The 17,749-nt window shown below is 46.4% G+C and overlaps 1 protein-coding gene across 1 annotated transcript in view; it reads left to right on the top strand.

Annotated features, from left to right (window-relative positions):
- Window positions 1-2,702: 2,702 nt before the first annotated feature.
- Window positions 2,703-17,749, top strand: part of ZBED1 (zinc finger BED-type containing 1) — a 59,682-nt gene continuing 44,635 nt past the window's right edge. Inside the window, exon 1 of the mRNA XM_055701345.1 lies at window positions 2,703-2,723. The gene's annotated coding sequence lies outside the window, so the exon portion shown is untranslated. The remainder of the gene's footprint in view (window positions 2,724-17,749) is intronic.

Raw genomic sequence — 17,749 nt, 5'->3', positions numbered from 1 at the left:
ACACTAATGTCCAGTAAAAGGATTAGAAAAAATATGTCGGTTTTGGTGTCTGAAAGAATCTGATGTAAGCACCTAACCACCTGCCTCCATAATCCAGCACTCCTTTGAAGTGGGGAGGATAAACTAAGGAGCAAAGTTGCTGTTTGGAGTCCAAGCTGTGTTTTAGGAAATTGATACTTGTACCCCAGTTAGCACTACAGCTCCAGCCAAGCTGGAACTATTTCAAAAGACGAAAAACGTTTAGTGAAAATCTCACAGTGTAAGGTGGTCACACCAAAAGGAAAAGGAAGGAAATACGGCCATCTGCATATTGCAGATGAGGAATGAAAATGCTAGAGACAGAGGCAGCATGGTGGGCATCCCTAAAGAACTCACCATTTCTCCCAGAGGAAAAAGCTGAGCTTTTTCAAAAAGTTGGGTAATGTGTTCTGCAACACATTCTCTTGGGACATTACATACCCTTTAGACTTCTTTTCGCTGTGTCAGAAGTCTCCTTATTTAGAAGTCTAACATTTCTTTCATATTTTCTCTCCATTGCCCTTTCGTAAATCCCCATGCTCAGCATTAGTAAGAATTTTTCCTCTAAGGTGTTTATGCCTGGAATACCTATACAGAATTATCTTACCTTCTTCCTCTCAAAGTTGATTATCCTTTGTTTATCCAGTCTATATTTATTTAAGTGCTAATCTTTCCTTCTCCCTCTGGATAAAGTTGCTCTTGTTCTTCTTGGGATGGGGGGGTGTGATACCTCCTCAAGGTTTCTTTCACCCTCATCTTACATGGTTCCGCAACTTTCTTCTGTGCATCTGTATTTTTTGTATGGTTGCACCCAGAACTGAAATCCAGCTAGCGCCCTCTGTGAAAACACACCTGGCTCTGTCCCCATGAGAGATCCAAGGTGACAACTCCTTGCATTGCACCAGAAGCGGCATACGAGCAGCCTGCACCCCACCAAGGGCGCCCTTGCTGGCCACCTGCATGGGTGACCTGAGGCAAGGGTGCGTGCATCTCTGCTTGCCTCCCAGTGCAGGTCTTGGGGCACCACGTGCCTGGCGGGGCGGTTGGTCCTGGCCCGCTGTGCCGGGCCAGCAGGCAGGTGTCTGGGCACACGTCAGGCGGTGGGTGCCGAGGCTGACAGCCTGTGATGTGATGCTGTACGGGCACCTCTGGTGCTGCAGAACTCTGAGGCGAGTTGAAAGCTGCACCGGAGCTGCTGTCAGGGGGCGAGCTGGCAGGTGATGGTCTTTCGCCTGACACCATCGTCCTGTCCTAGTTTTGCGCTACCTGTCCCGTGGTGCCTTTGGTGCGTACACCAAGGGCCGCAGAGCCGCGGGGGGGTTCTTGGCGGGCTGTGGCCCACGCCGACCTGCCGGAATAAAAAAAAAAGCCTTTTAACGATGTCGGAGCCGGGGATGGGTGCCCTCTCGGCTTCAGGAACGGGGACTAGCCTCAGCCGCCCTCCCCGCCGCCGGCCCCGCGCCCGGCCGGTCCCCAGCGGGCAGCGAGGATGGCGGAGATGCCAAGTGCGGGCGGCGCGGTAGGGCGGGGAGCGGCCACCCCACCGCACCGCACCGCACCGCACCGCACCGCACCGCACCGCACCGCACCGCCGCCACAGCCACAGCCACAGCCACAGCCACAGCCACAGCGCACACCCGGGCGGCGGGGCTCCCCCGCGGCGCGGCGGCGGCGGGGGGCGGGCGGGAGCGCGGGAGGCGGCGGCGGCGGCGGAGGAGGAGGGAGCAGGGGGCGAGCGGCGGCGAAGGGAGGGAAAACCTGGGCTGGGCGGGACGCGCCGGCCGGCGCGGTCCCAGTCTGCCGCGGCCGGGCTGCCCGCGCTGCCGGCGGCTGCCCCTGCCCCCGCACCCTCCCCCCGCGGCCGGGGGCGGCGGCGCCCGCCGCGTCCCACCCGCAACTTTCCCTCCCCCGTGGATGGCTCTCGTCGGAGACCTGCAGGGCAGCCGGGCGCTTGACACCTGTCCCCCATGGGCCGCCCCCGCGCCTAAGTTGGCCGGCGCCCGGCCGCCCTCCTCCGCAGGGCGGGCTTGAAGCCGCGGCGGGGGCCGCGGAGCCCATGGCCGGGCGTCCCGCGGCACCGAGGTGTCCGTGCGCGCCGCCCCGTCCCGCCCGCCCGGGAGCCGCCGCGCCCGCCGGAGCGCCGCAGCGGGAGCGCTGAGGGAGGCAGCCCCCGGCGCACCGCCACCGGCTCGGCGCCAGCCGCCGTTGCCCGCCGGGTCGCTGGCGGCGGCGGCGGCGGCGGGGGCGGCGGGGGGGCCGCGGGATCCGTCCGCGCTCGCTGCCCCCGTGTAGTTCCCGAGTCGCCTGTGTCCTCGGCGGCGGCCCGCGGGTGACATGCAGTCCCTCATCTCTCCGGTGACCAAGGCTATCCTGGTGGCTTTGTTCATCTTCGCCATCCTGCTGATCCTCTACGTGATTCTGTGGTACATCTGCCGCGATGTGGATTGCGACCATGGGATCTGAGCGGTGCCGCGGGGCCAGGGCTTAGGAGCCGGGATTCACCCCGCGGGGCCGGGAGCGGCAGCGGCAGCGGGAGCCCCGCCGGGCGGCAGCCGCCGCCACCGCGGCCGGAGCAGGGGAAGGGGAAGGAAAAAAAAGAGAAAAAAAAAAAAAAAAAAAAGGAAGAGCCGAGCCGAAAGCGCCCGGAGGACAACTGCAATCAAGGAACCAACCTGAGCTTGACCTTCAGAGACCAGGGTGACCCGGTGAGTCCCCGCTCTCCGCGGCGCGGGAGATGCGCGGATGCGGCGGGGCTCCCTCCCTGCCTGCCGCCCTGCCTGCCGCTCGCCCCACGCCGCGCACACACACACACACACGCACTGACACACGCACGCACACGGATGTGGCACGGGCGCCCCTCGCACGCGCGCGCACACACACACACACACACACACACTGACACACGCACGCACACGGATGTGGCACGGGCGCCCCACGCCGCGCACACACGCGGGCACACACCGGTAGATGTGCGCGCCCGGGTGCCTGCTGCGCGCATGCATGCGTGTCCCCAGGGGACAAGCAGGACCCGTCCCGCTGCCCGCGGTACGTTGTGCCTGCCCCCGTCCCCCTGTGTCCCCCGCTTTAAATCCACCGAGGTGACAAGGCGCAAAAGGCAGCGCGCCCGCGGGAGCGGCCGGGGCCGGGCGCGGGTGCGGTGCGGGTGCGGTGCGGGAGGAGCGGCGGGCGGCCGCCGCGCTGCCTTTGCGGCCCCACATTGGTATGCAGGCGGTGGCTGCGCCGCCAGGCAGACCGAAAGGTGAGCCCGAGGGGTGGGGGAAGCCAGCGCTTTGTCAGCCCGGGGGCAACCCGGGGAAGTAACGGAAAACGCAGGGGAAGATGTCGGGTACCCGGCGGGCAGCAGCTGGCAGACTTCGGGGAGGGGATGCGGAGCGGGGTGCGTTTCTCCTTCCCAGGGGCAGGTTGGTGGAAGGAGGCGGGGAGGTGGCAGAGAAATGTGCATGGGAAGTTCTGGATGGCAGCGGTCCTTGCCTGGTCTCACCCACACTGCTTTTCCTACCTCTCCGCAAAAGGGTTAACACTCAAGGGTTAAACACATGTCCAAGCCCGGCAATGACTGAAAATGTTGATAAAAATTTGCAATTGATGAACATGTACGTGTCGGGCACTAAAGGAGATGTACCCTGCCCAGCCGTTTTCCCACCTGAGAGAATTTGTTGTTGGCTATTTCTGCTCTTACTGTTTGGTTGTGTTGAATATTGTGTGTTGAAGTGGGGAGACAGCAACACATCGTGTTTAAAGTGAAAAAGACCTACTGAAAGAAAAAACGGTCCTGAACACTCTGGCTGTGAATGCTTCTGTCTTGACAGACAAGCTGTCAGGAATCGGAGCAAACTCCAGCTGCGTGCGTTATCCATGGCAGGGATGTATTTGGACGCCGCAGGGTGCGGGTGTATATACGCAGCAGGGAATAAGAGAAAAATCAAATTCGGGTTTAAAGGGGGGGAATGGGGACCCAGCGAGTGTGAGCTGCAATTGTGTGATCCAGGATGATTTGACGTTGAGTGTTGGTGGCCAAAGAAAGCTCACCTTTGCAACAGGGGTCTGAATTTGTAAGAAACCCACTTGGAAGTCAGTTCTCTTGCCATTTTGGTTTGTGCTTCTGTTCAGATTGTATTTCGAAGGGCTTTTGACCTGACTAGTTGATCAAACATGACATTACCGTTAACGCACCCTACTAATGTGATTATAGCAGCAGTGACATTGATGTTTCCTTGCCCTGCAACTACAGTAGCAATGCATTTGTTTACTTCCCCCATGCACACTCTGACATGTCTGTTACCCAACAGCTCTGAACAGCAAGGGAAGAAAAGAGGAGGAGGAGGGGAAAGCTATTAAAGGCATTTAAAAATGGTCATAGCTCTGTTTTCCTTACATGTTTCATTATGTAGAAATAAAAAAACCTCCAAGTCCTCTCCTCCACCCCCCCCACCCCCCCCACCTCCCCCCCAGTTTCACCAGTCAGTAAACATGTTTTACCTAAGTGGCAAAAACCTCTTCACACTTTGGCGTGTCGGGTTGTGTCACATGTTCCCTTCCGAATTAACAGCGGTGAGCACCTTCTACCCCTCTTCCAGCTGGCAGGAGCTAGTAGGTGATGCGATTATAGGGGCTCTGCTGTTTAGTGTTAATTATTTCACAGTAAATCAGTATTTCAAACTGTTAGTTACAGAACTGAACAGAACATGGCAAATTAAAATGGTTTTCACGAAACTTGAAATACTGACAGATATGTGTGCATGTGATATGACCAAATGTATTTTATAGTACCCATCATAACTAACGTTAATTAGCTTAATATTTGAAGAAACTGTGAAATAGTTCATTCAGTCATTGTCTAAGCATTAGTGTTTCCAACTGGCTCATTATTATTTTAAGCATATCGTTTCTAGGAGACAAGGCATACAAAATATTTTTTTCTATCAGCTTTTATTCTAAATAAGGTAAATATATATGTGTTTATAAAGAAATATGTATATATGTATTTGTAGAAACACTAGTGGGTATTTTCTAGCCTAGCACAACTGAAAAATAAGCGGAGCAGCGGCTGGCAATATCACATTTGATTTATCATTGAAATCAGAGATTTGTTGGCTTTGGATCGATACTATGTATGTTCATTGTTGTGTGTTAAATGCAAAGCCCTAAATATATGAAACCCACCTTTCCTATTGCTGTGACGCCTGATATAAGAAGATGAAATCCTGGCCTTGCTGAAATCAGTGTGGAATTTTAGTTTGTTTTGATGGAGTCAGAAAAATATTGACAGATTTGATGTGAATTTGAAACAGCAGGTCGTTACTGAAGTTGTGAGAACTATTGAAAGAGTAAACAAGGGCAAACTGGTTTACAGTGAAGTGCCTACAAACCTTATTTTTACATTTATTTACTTGCTTGCTTAGAAGTTTGGTGACAATTTTATTTGTATTTAGTGTTATTAGGTGCTCCTACCCCAGCTCAGCAGTTTTCACCAGCTTGCTCTCTCTTAATGTATGGTAGTGTTTCAAAGGTGATAGCTGAAATATAATCTGCGACTGAGATCCAAAGTACGACAGCATCAGTTATGTGCAGATTACCTGTAAGTATTTTTTGCCATAAGATGGGTTGTAACATCATGAGTAGTACCTTTGTTCAAGGCAAAGACAATTTGTTATCATGTTCCTACTTGAGCTGAGCAAAATCTTTGCGATACTGCAAAAGTTGGTGGTGTCATAGGCTGAAAGTGTATTCTTAGTCCAAAAGCAATTTAATAGGCTATTCAAGCATTGTGTAAAAGGATCTTTCAAAGCTTTTCCTTTTTGTGTGAAAAGGACTGTGAAGAAGTTACCAGTGCTTCATCAGCAGAAGTGTAATGAATTCTATGGATTAATTCTTCCAGCAAGTCAGCATGCTATAGCTGGGTCCCAGGAACCCTGTCACGTCTGACTTAAACATACAGTATGTTTCTGGATAAAATCATTCTCTACTCAGTCCCTATTCAGGCAAATTCCCTGAAGGTCTATTAAATATTTTCTGGAAGTGGCACCTAAGTGTAACTGGACAATGCGTATCACAGGTTTGCTTATTTTCTAGTTCCTTCCTCATGAAGTGGATTAACAGGAGTCAGTGTCTTTACGGTATGCCCTCTGTGCATCTTACACCATTTCCCTAAAACAGGCTTAAAATGAGCACTGAAGATCATTCCAGCGTAGGAGGGTCTCTGCAGAGATGAAAGGTTAGCTAAGGTTCAGGGGTGGCCAAGGCTGCATCCTCGTTGTCCTTCCACTCCAGGTGAGTGTAGAGTAACCTTCAGGCTGCTGTCGAGCAGGACACTTCGATCTGCCCTACGCAGCTCCAGCCCTGTCTAGTAGAGGGCTTGATGCAGGAGTGATTTTCTACCATCTTTCATGAAAGAGGTCAGACACGACGATTTTGTAGTTGTTCCTCATGGCTATAAAATCCGTGATCTTTGATTATTGGTAATGTGACAAGCACTCGCTATGATTTTTATGTTTATAAACACCTTGGAGGTGGGATTGTGAGGATTAATTGTATGGTTTATGCCATGATTGTAACAGTTGAAACTGGCAAGGCCCTTTAAATGACAAAATTTTGGGGCAGTGTTAGGGAATACAGTGCCACTGTAACAAGTGTATCAAACCTGCAGCGTGAGCTGGCCATATCTTCTTTCTTTGCTAGAATAACAGTCTTGCATGGTAATGTTAATGCAAACTCTGGTGGTGGTGTAATAGAGTTCTAAAGAACAGGAGTGTTTGCTCTTCACCTAAAGAGCAGGCTCTGCGCCTACATCAGGTACGTATGGACCATTATACGTTAGCCTGACGCGCTCCCTCCCTCCTGCACGGCACTGCTTCAGGGCTGCAATTGGACATTAAAATATATGGAAAAATTCCACTGACGTTTCTCAACAGATGACTTTTCCCCCAGTTATTCTGCGGTGTTTGAGTGTTTTCTCCTTTTCCTCTTAAGCGTCAATCCTCTGAACTGTGACTATTTAGTCCATAACACAATTTGTAGGCAAACTGCACAAACTGATTTTCCTGAAGTGGGCTGACAAAATGATGAGTGCATTAGAAAGCAACACACACTTGCTTATTTGTCGGTATACGTTAAACTAGGTTTTTCAAGTAAATGTCTTTTAAAATAGCCTTTTTTAAAAAATTTTAGTGTGCTGCATTTAATATGCATAGCTAATATGGTTCATATAGTTGCGCAGCAGCATCTGTTCTTGTTAGAGGCATTCTGATAGCTTTCAGAATTTTACCCAAATGAGAAAATTTGAGCTTCAGATTGGAGTGACTTACAATGCTGGCTGCTGTTCAGAATTACATCCTTATTTTGAATGTTTTGATGCACTACTTTGGAATACTAAAGATTCTTGCTGGCGTTTTCACAAGTCACCATTAAATTAAATCATATGTAAAGGATACCAATAAGGTGACATTCATAGTTTCTTTGTAGAATATATTATGAATGTGGATTATGGTTGAGAAAAAAGGTGTGGAAAAAATTGATTGTTATTGATTAACAACAAGAAAAGAATGGGAAAAGAAAGAACGAAGAATGTTATATCAATGTGAAAGATTCAAATTTTAAAACCCACAGCTAATGTGGAGTAAAATGCTAGGCTCATAGAATAAAAATTGCCATTTTCCTATACAGAAAGTATATATACATATATACACACACATATACGTACGTGTGTGTATATGTGCACATTCCTATGTACAATCTGCGTGATCAAATTAGAAATCTGCATCTCTAGAACAAGCTGAGAACCTTTACATGCATGATTTTATTCCTTTATCCTTGAAACCTGGCTCTATTATCGCCCAATATGCATTAACTTTAAAACCAGATAGTGTTGCAGATGCTTTCTTGAGGATTTTGTGGTCAAACACGAGTGATTCTGTACACTGAAATTATAAATGGATCATTCCTACAAAGAAAATGCTAGCACTCTGTTCACTTTGGGGAAAAAAATGAGTTCAGGTTTTATGGGCTAGAAGAAATACATTAATAACATAGATTTTGTGTCTTGTTTTTTCCACTGACCTCAAAGTCCTCATGTATTAGGGAAAAAGCATAAGTAATTAACCTATTACGACCAAGAAATATATCTGAGGAAAGAGAATCTGAGAGAGAAGACAGTAGAACTGTAATATCTTGGCTAAAAACAGTAATAGCCAACACCTCCTTACAAAAGTCCAAATCTTTCAGGTAATACATCTTTAGTACTTAAGTCTTTAAGTACAAAGCAGGAAAGAAACCCCCTGAAGTTATGAGTGCTAAAACTTACGCACAGTGAAACCGGCTACATGATTATGATGCTTTTTTGGAATTACGGTGTTTTATATAAAGCCTGCCTGAGAGAATATTTAGGTTTGTGTGCAACAGGGAAATGTATGTACCAAGGGCTTGGGGGGGGGGGGGGGGAACAACAAAAAAGCAGCAGCCTTTTGTATGAGTAGCCTCTTCCATATTTATTGCATATTGGGGTAAACCTGGACATGTGAAGAAAATTTTGTTTGCTATTCAATATCCGTTTCAGTAGTAGGTTGCATGCGCTGTAAACACTATTAAATGAATACCCAACAAACTGATCATGATACTTGCAGCAAAAATTAAAAAAGATCTTCATTAAGTTGTGGTCTTTATGCAATATGTATATGACATAGTTAGATAACTTGCATGACATGTTTCATATATATCTCTTTCAATTTAATGTATTTCTGAACATACCATCATCACCGCCCTTGAGAGACATGTATGTATAAATGGGCTTAAAACTAAATTTACAATCAATGTCCATTCTAATAACTTTGTTTTATTTTGTACTGTAATACCATTCTGACACACTTAATAGGGACTATAACTGTATGGGAGTTTAATGAAGTTTTGGTATTGGTGAAGATAAAAGGAAGACATTGTGAGCATACAGAAAAAAACATCATCAGGATATGTTTCTAATGAATGATATAGAGTAATTGTACTTGGCTGCAGTGTCCATGGAATGGTGGATTTTGAGATCTGTAGGGCAGCAAGGAGGGCACACGGCAAGCTCACCACCCTGGCCTTCAGAGATATGCTTGGTAGAGTACCCTGGGATAGAGCCCTGGGGGGAAGAAGAGCCCAGGAAAGCTGTTTAATGTTCAAGGATCACCTCCTCCAAGGGGAGAAGCGATGCATCCCAACAAAGAGGGAGTGGGGCAAAAGCAGCAGGAGGCCTGCGCGGATGAACAAGGAGCTCCTGGGCAAACTCAAAGACAGAAAGGAAGCCTGCAGAGGGTGGGAGCAAGGACAGGTAGCCGGGGAGGATAGAGAGCAATTGTCTGAGCAGCCAGGCACCAGGTTAGGAAAGCTGAAGCCCTGATAGAATTCAATCTGGCCAGGGATGTCAAGGGCAACGAGCAAAGCTTCTATAGGTATGTCAGTGATAAAAGGAAGATTAGGGAGAATGTGGGCCCCCTCCAGAAGGAAACTGGAGACGTGGTTACCTGGGATATGCAGAAGGCTGAGGTACTCAGTGACTCTTTTGCCTTGGTCTTCACCAGCAAGTGCTCCAGAACTGCCCACTGTAGGAGAGGATCCGGTTTGAGACAGTCTAAAGAACCTGAAGGTGCACAAGTCCATGGAGGTGATGAGATGTATCCGCAGGTCCTGAGGGAACTGGTGGACGAAGTGTCTAAGCCACTGTCCATCCTATTTGAGAACTTGTGTCAGTCCAGTGAAGTTCCCACTGCCTGGAAAAGGGGAAACATAACCCCCGCTTTTAAAAAGAGGAAAAAAAGAAGACCTGGGGCCCTCAGGGAGTTTGCCAATGCCACCAAGCTGTGTGATGTCGTCAACATGCTGGAGGGAAGGGATGCCATCCAGAGGGACCTTGACAGGCTTGAGAGGTGGGCCCCTACAAACCTCATGAAGATCAAGAAGGCCAAGTGCAAGGTGCTGCAAGTGGGTCTTAGCAATCTTAAGCACAAATACAGGCTGGCTGGAGAATGGATTGAGAGCAGCCCTGAGGAGGAAGACTTGGGGGTGTTGGTGGACAAGAAGCTCAACGTGACCCAGCAGTGTGCATTTGCAGCCCAGAAAGCCAGCCGTATGCTGGGCCACATCAAAAAAAGCATGACCAGCAGGTCAACGATTCTCCCCCTCTTCCCCACTCTTGTGAGGCCCTGCATGGAGTGCTGCATCCAGCTCTGGGGGCCCCAGTATAGGAAGGACATGGAGCTGTTGGAGCAATCTGGAGGAGGGCCACGAAGGTGATCAGAGGGATGGAGCACCTCTTCTGTGAAGACAGGCTGGGAGAGTTGGGGTTGTGGAGCCTGGAGAAGAGAGGGCTCTGGGGGACCTTACAGCAGCCTTCTGGTACCTAAAGGGGGCCTGCAAGAAAGCTGGAGAGGGGCTTGTAATGAGGGCACGTAGTGGTAGGACCCGGGGGGGGGACGGCTTTACAGTGGAAGAGGGCAGGTTTAGATTAGATATAAGGACGTAATTCTTCACTGTGAGGGTGGTGAGGCACTGGAACGGATTGCCCAGAGAAGCTGTGATGCCCCATCCCTGGAAGTGTTCAAGGCCAGGCTGGATGGGGCTTTGAGCAACTTGGTCTAGTGCAAGGTGTCCCTGCCCATGGCATGGGGTTGGAACTCTATGATCTGTAAGGTCCCTTCCAACCCAAACCATTCTACAATTGTATGATGCTATGAACTGTAATGTGAGTTAAGAGATAAGGAATATGCATTTATTCATTGATGCAATGAAGCAGGGAGTTGGCCCATCACTGCATCTGTCAACTTCTGCCCTCAGTCCACTGCAGCCTGAGCATTCACCTCAGTTTGAGGACTGTGGCACAAAAGTAACACATCTTTACAATGACATACTAGAGTATTCCTTGTGGATTCCTGTGAGTCCTGTTAACCCCTGCTAGGGCACAAACATATGACCTCAGGCAGAAAGTAATAATAATCACAGTAATAATACCAAGATATGAATAGATGTTTTCTTCCAAGGCTCTTAGGGTACTGCCCAGGGGTTTCTCGATCTGTCATCTGCATTTTAGGTACAAAGAAAGAAAGTTATGGGGGGATCCAGTGACTTTTTAAGCCACCTAGCAGTTCAGTGACAACATACGGGATAATCTTCAAACACTTGCTTTTCTCCTGTTAAAGATGACAGAGTGCATTCTTCTCATGTTTGCAGGTGATGCCAAATTAGGGGCACCAGCCAACAGACTCAGGGGCAGAGCTGCCTTTCAGGGAGACCTAGGCAGGGCCTGCAGGAACCTTATGAAACTCAACAGTGAAATTTCAGGTCCTGCACCATGGCAGGAAGAGCCTCTGCAGCACCACGAGCTGGTGATGGATAGGCTGGGAAGCAGTTCTGTGGAAGAAGCCTTGCGGTGGTGGTGGGCAGTGAGCTGAACGTGAGCCAGCTGTGGACACTGGAGGCAAAGGCAACCAGCAGCCTCTGGGGCTGTATGAACAGAAACAGAGACCATAGATTGAGGGAAGGGACCACACAGGACTTTTTAGATCACATCTAGATACTGTGTTTGGATTTGGTCCTCCCAGCACAGGACAGGCACGGACAAACTGGTGGTGGCTCAGCAGAGGGGGCAGTGGGGGCTGGAGCATTTGCCCTATGAGGAGCAGCTGGAGAAGCTGGGCTGGGTCAGTGTGGAGAAGGGTTGGCTTTGGGAGCACCTAATAGTACCACTGCCTGCAGTCCGTAGAAGAAGTCACCAAAGAGATGGACCTGGGCTTTTAAAAGTGGTGTATTGGGAGAGGATAAGAGACAATGGTCATAAATTGAAGGAAGGGAGGTTTGTACTGGATATAAGGAAAATCTTTTTCCCTATGAGCACAGTCAGGCAGGTTGCCCAGAGAAGTTGTGTAGTCTCCATCCTTGGATGCTTTCAAGACCCCTTGAGCAAGGTCGTCTGACCTCAAGGCTAGCCCTGCTTTGAGCAGAAGAGTGGACTACAGACCTCCTGAGGTCCCTTCCAACTTGAATTGTCCTAAGACTGTAGGATCCTATGAACCATGTACTCCTGAGAATCTCCTACTGAAATGAGCTTGCTTCTACTGGCTTGCTTGTTGTAATGCACTCTCTCTCTTAATATGTGCTAGCTAGGTAAGCCAAAAAGATGGAGGCACAGAACTGGGGCTGGGTCAGAGTGGGGATCTGTTCTTAGTAACCCTGGTCATCCTTACATTTTACACCTATAGCTGCTACACAACACTTTTGGGTATGGCATGGTCTGGAGCTGAAGTGGTACATGGCAGCGCATCACTAGAGCAGAATGACCACTGTGCTGACATGTGCATGGAGAATAAAGCCAACACAGATGATAGTCGCCTGAAGGTTGAAGACAAAAACCACAATGCACTTATAGCCTGTTTAATTCTTACACCTCTGTGGGGACTCTAGCACATTTCTAGGAACTGGAAATAAATTCAGTTACATCACTCTGACTAGAATATAATCATGCTGGGCATACTTTTGTACAGTATAATATTTTCCATAATCTTGTCCAATTTTTATTTCACTTTGTGTTTGTCTTCAGCTGTACAAAGCTTGTTACATTAACTATAATGTCCATACAGGTAGCTGATCCAGTAGGATTTTCAGGTATTGCCTGGCTTGAATGTGAACGGCTTTGAATAGAAAAGCAGTCCCATGGGAACTGTGTGGTTTAGCATCAAACCTGTCATCTCATACCTAGGCTACTCATGGTTTATATTTAGGTGGAGAACTGAATACTAACTGGAGGAAAAAGTACTTAATGCTGTTGTACCTTTTTTTCCCAGGTAGAAAAAGCCTTCTCCTCGGCACTTGAAGTGGTGCCGTGACACCTACCTGATGTTTTGGGTGGTGGGCAGGTGCTGGTGAGAGCAAGGAAGTTTCATAAGGTGATAGTGGACCTGCTTTATTCTGATGTTTCAGTGGACACCCAAGTTTATCCCGAAATTACAAGACTAAGCTATCAAAAGTAATTATTTTCAGTGCAAATCCAAAATAACTGAGAGCTGCAGTGCGTCTAGTGTCAGGGGTTCAAACTTTGATTCTGTCATGTTAGTACACAGGTTCACTGCCACCTCCTTACTAAACTCATGGAAAGCCACATTTGTGTATCTCGTTTGATTTTTTTTTACTTGAAGATATTTCAAATCATAATGAAAAACATTCTGAGCCTAGAAAAATACCCAGAATGTCACATATTTGAATGCATAAACTACTGTTTTTGAAATTCCTGAAGTGACTTCAATTTTTTTCTTATGTGGGCTTACAAGCCTGGAGAGACTTTAAATTAAAGGTGGAAGAGAAGAGAAAACTTGCTTTTTAGATGAGTTTATGAAAGCTCTCTTAGTTCTAAAACTTAATTATGTATGAAGCAGCAAGATCCTGTACTGAGTATTAAATTCACATAACTACTCCCTTTTTAAGATCTTACAGAGTACTCGGGTGAATTAACTACATATAGTATATCTAATGTATTTATTCCAGAACTTCTATGAACCTACTGCCTTTAGGAATTAAATATTTGACTATTCCTGTCCCAGGAACAAGACATTGACACCAAATTCATTTAACTTTAGTCTGTGTGTTAGGGGTGCTGTGGATTGCAAGGGTAAATGTGTGACAGTATTATGAAATAGTATTACCTTTACTATCAGCCAAAGGTTTCTTCTCTTACTTCTGGCTTCACTAATAAGGTCAGTTGGAAGGTGGAGCACAACAGAGGAGGCTGGGACAGGCCTGGAAGACACCGCAGCTGCTATCGTGAGTCATTCTCTTTTAATCACGTAGGCAAAATCCTATATGCATGTGGGATGATACATAAAGGCAAAATTTTGCTTGCTGTGGAGGAGCTGTTCATTTGTTACAAACATCAGCTGACTTTAGTGGAGCGGTGCCAATTTCTGTTAGCAAAGGCTTTGGTTCTGAGGATACATGGATGCATTAATGAAGGGTTGAAGTCCTTCTTCAGGCTGCAGACAGTAGCAGCCAAGTAAGTGATGTAGCTAGGATGACATCCAGCCACCTTTGTCACTCTTCAGCTCATGTAGCCAAATACCCCTTTTTTAAAAAAAACTGATTTGCAATGACTGATGTGACACACAGATCTTAAAGATAGTAATGTTTACTAATAATGTGTAATGTGTGTTCTGTATAAAAAGCTGCTAAATTATAAAGGCAAACTGTTACCTCACGAGATAAAACTGTTCATGCTATATGGTTGAAAAATATAGGTATGTAATGCATGCCTTTGATTCAGCAGATTTCATGAAAGAAAGTAAAAGAATCAGCACTCCAAAAAGAGCCTCTGTACCTACCAAAAAGGAGTCATTCCTGGTTAAGCTTGTAGCTATGCTGCTGCTGTTTTATGAATGCCAGCTAGGCAAACTAAACTTACTATACATGGTTTGGTCCTCTAGATGATTGGCAAGTTGAATGGTTCTTGCAATAACTGTAAAAATAACTAAAAATCTGTTGAGTTTCAGCAAGGAGAGGGCTAACTGGAAGACAGTGTTGTGGTTTATCCCCAGCCGGCAACTAAGCTTCACCCAGCCGCTCGCTCACTGCCCCTGGTGGGATGGGGGAGAGAACTGGAAGAGCAAAAGTGAGAAAACTCGTGGGCTGAGATAAAGACAGTGTAATAGGTAAAGCAAAACCCATGCATGCAAGCAAAGCAAAACAAGGAATTAATTCCTGCTTCCCATGACAGGCAGGTGTTGAGCCATCTCCAGGAAAGCCGGGCTCCATCATGTGTAGTGGATGTTCGGGAAGACACATGCCATGATGCTGAATGATCCGCCCTTCTCCCAGCTTTACGTGCTGAGCATGATGCCATATGGTATGGAATATCCCTTTGGTCAGTTGGGGTCAGCTGTCCCAGCTGTGCCCCCTCCCAACTCTTTGTGGCCCTCCAACCTTCTCAGTGGCAGGACCTAAGAAACTGAGAAGTCCTTGGCTTGGTATAAACATTACTTAGCAACAACCAAAGACATTATTCTCACACCAAATCCAAAACACAGCACTGCATCAGCTACTGAGAAGAAAATTAACTCTATCCCAGCCAATACCAGGACAGGCAGCATCTGGGATGGGGTGTACTGGTGGTAGCTGTGCTTCAGGGGTTGAGGAAAGTTTTGCAGGACACCTCACTAATAGCTGGAGTGAGAGTTTGGCATATAGTATGGCGTGGATGGACTGATGGCAGGCAAATTGTTTGGGAACTTGCAAACCCCAGGTAAGTCTGGGAATGCCAGGCCTTGCGATGCATTTCTCACATGGAGACACTTTGAAGACAGAGATGAGTCTACCCTTACAGGCGCTGTCTAGCATCTGGTGAGGAGAGGAAGTGTAGAGCTAGACCGTGACTTCAGGACATGCCGTATTGTGGCAGTCAGCCTTTGGTGCAGGCTGGAAAACAAGCTCAAATGCACAATACGAAATACGTAGTGATGTGCCTTAACAACCTGATGTTGTGACCCAGTGTGGGCATGTATTGATGTGGATAATGAGTATTGTATTAAATAACATTTTAATCTGTGTAGTGAGATGTATTTCTTAATTTTCCATTTTTGTGATAGCTGTTGGTTGAATTAAGCTTGTGAATAACCTTTCTTTTACATTCCTGTGATGCCTGCACTGGTACTTTAACTTCATTTATCTTTGAGCTACAGTTTTATGAGCAGAACAGGTGCTTGAACTGTGAAATCCATTTATTTTTCTCTTAATATTTTAGTTATATAAATTGTAAGAGTGTAGATGTTGCGCCCTTAATCAGGTGAATGGTGTCTACCTCTTGATTTAGGTTCTGACACAGTATCTTCACGCTTCTTTATCCTAACATACAGCCCTACAGCCACCTGCCAGCCTCAGCCCACCAAAGCTGTTCTGCTGGAAATCTTGTGCTGGATTTCCCTTTCAACATGTAGCGATGGGTTTTGTGTCCTGATAGGGGACAGGCTAGAAAATGCAAAATTACCATCACCTTTATGCACCATGACATAGGAGAAATAAAGTGCTTTCTGTGCAGAAAGTGACTACGTTTTTCTCTCTTGCTGTAATAGTAGCAGATGGCACTTGTGGCCCAGAATACTTTGTCCTTTGAATAATGGTCCTTGCTGAGGAAAGCTTGGTTTTGTTTTTTTGCATGTGTAAGAAGCAGATTTTTTAAATAATAAAAGCACAAGCAAATCTTATTCTTTTCCTGCATTTTGCTGGATTTTTTAACCAATTGTAATGGTTCTGTTTGTTGAAACGTTCTCTTTGATCTGTATTACATTAATGTTTGCACCAAAATGATTTGTTATTATGAATTTAAAGAGATGTTACACGTATGCACTTATGTACACACATTTATTATTGATGATGCTTGGAATAGAAGTGGTCATTTCTCATTTGCCCATTTCCACTGAACAGACCTTGATTTCCTTGTTTTGCTTAGTTTTAGGGCACGGTTTATTACGTTGGCTGGGTCAGTGCCCCAGAAATGAAGGGTGAGACCACTTGGCTTGCAAAAGCAGCTCCTGGAATTCCTGACAGTCTGAAGTTTCTATGGATTTCCATTACATTTATGTCAACTTTTAGTGAAGACAGGACTGAGAACGAAAGTAGACTCTCACAGATTAAAAGCACTTCTGAATGGACTTAATCTCTGGTCAAGATGGTGACCCGTCCATGCCTGCCTCCTTTCCTCCTTGGCACCTTAGGTTAGAGGATTCTCTTTTTCAAGAGCATCCTCAGCTTCGGCACATGGCAGTGGAATGCCCTTCTATCAGTGCTGAAGTGCCATGGGGATCCCGTGGTCTTGTAACTGCCAACACTCAGATTTGGAAAGTCTCTTGGTTTTCACCTGACCTGGACATGCTCAGCTCTTACTTTTTTGGATAGTGATATGTATATGTATCTTTATATACATTTTACAATTTAATATAAAATATAAATGATAAAATCCTTATATATAGCTTTATGTATAAAATAAATCTAAATACACAGCTATACAGAAACATAAATCAGAAAATGAGGAATTAATTAAGGAAAGGAGAAAGGAAGAATTAATTTGAGTTTGCTTATTTGGTACATAACTAAAATACTACAATGATTTATTATTAAGTTAAGGACAAAAAGAGTAAATAAAAGTAAAGAATAAATAATACTTCTTCCATTAAGAAACCTGCTGTTCTCTGTCTCAGTTAGCTAAAACGTGAGTATTTCTATAAACATCTCACAACCCCCCCCCCCAACAAACTACAGTAGCATCTGTGGGTTTAGCACTGTGGCAAGGTTTTTCTTTTTGTATTTGAGGATGGTTTGTACCTTTTTACACTGAGCAAGACCTACTGGAAAAGGCCTAGTCAATTTGTAGAGAAAATTGCTGATTTTCCCATAAATTTAAGTGCACTGGTGTGGAAAGGATGCTCTTACACTTCAAAAACATTTTTCAAATGTAAACAGTGGTCGGCTTTGACCAGCCTGCATTTGTGTTTGCTCAGGACCCAACACCCTGGAGGCAGAATACTGTAGTAGTAGGAAAAATATCACCGTAAAAATGGAACAAGAACTTTGGTAACAGGAATAATATCTGGCCTCTGTATTGTAAATACAAAAACTACTAGCACTGCGATGTTGAGACACTTTATGGAAGAGATGGATGTTAGCCCCCCTGCTTTAAAGGAGAGGAAACCAAAGCCAAGGATGC

This window comes from Falco cherrug, chromosome 2, assembly GCF_023634085.1.
Source record: "Falco cherrug isolate bFalChe1 chromosome 2, bFalChe1.pri, whole genome shotgun sequence".
In the NCBI taxonomy this organism is placed as follows: domain Eukaryota; kingdom Metazoa; phylum Chordata; class Aves; order Falconiformes; family Falconidae; genus Falco; species Falco cherrug.
Note: the sequence above shows the minus strand (reverse complement) of the source record. Positions and strands in the feature narration are given on the sequence as shown.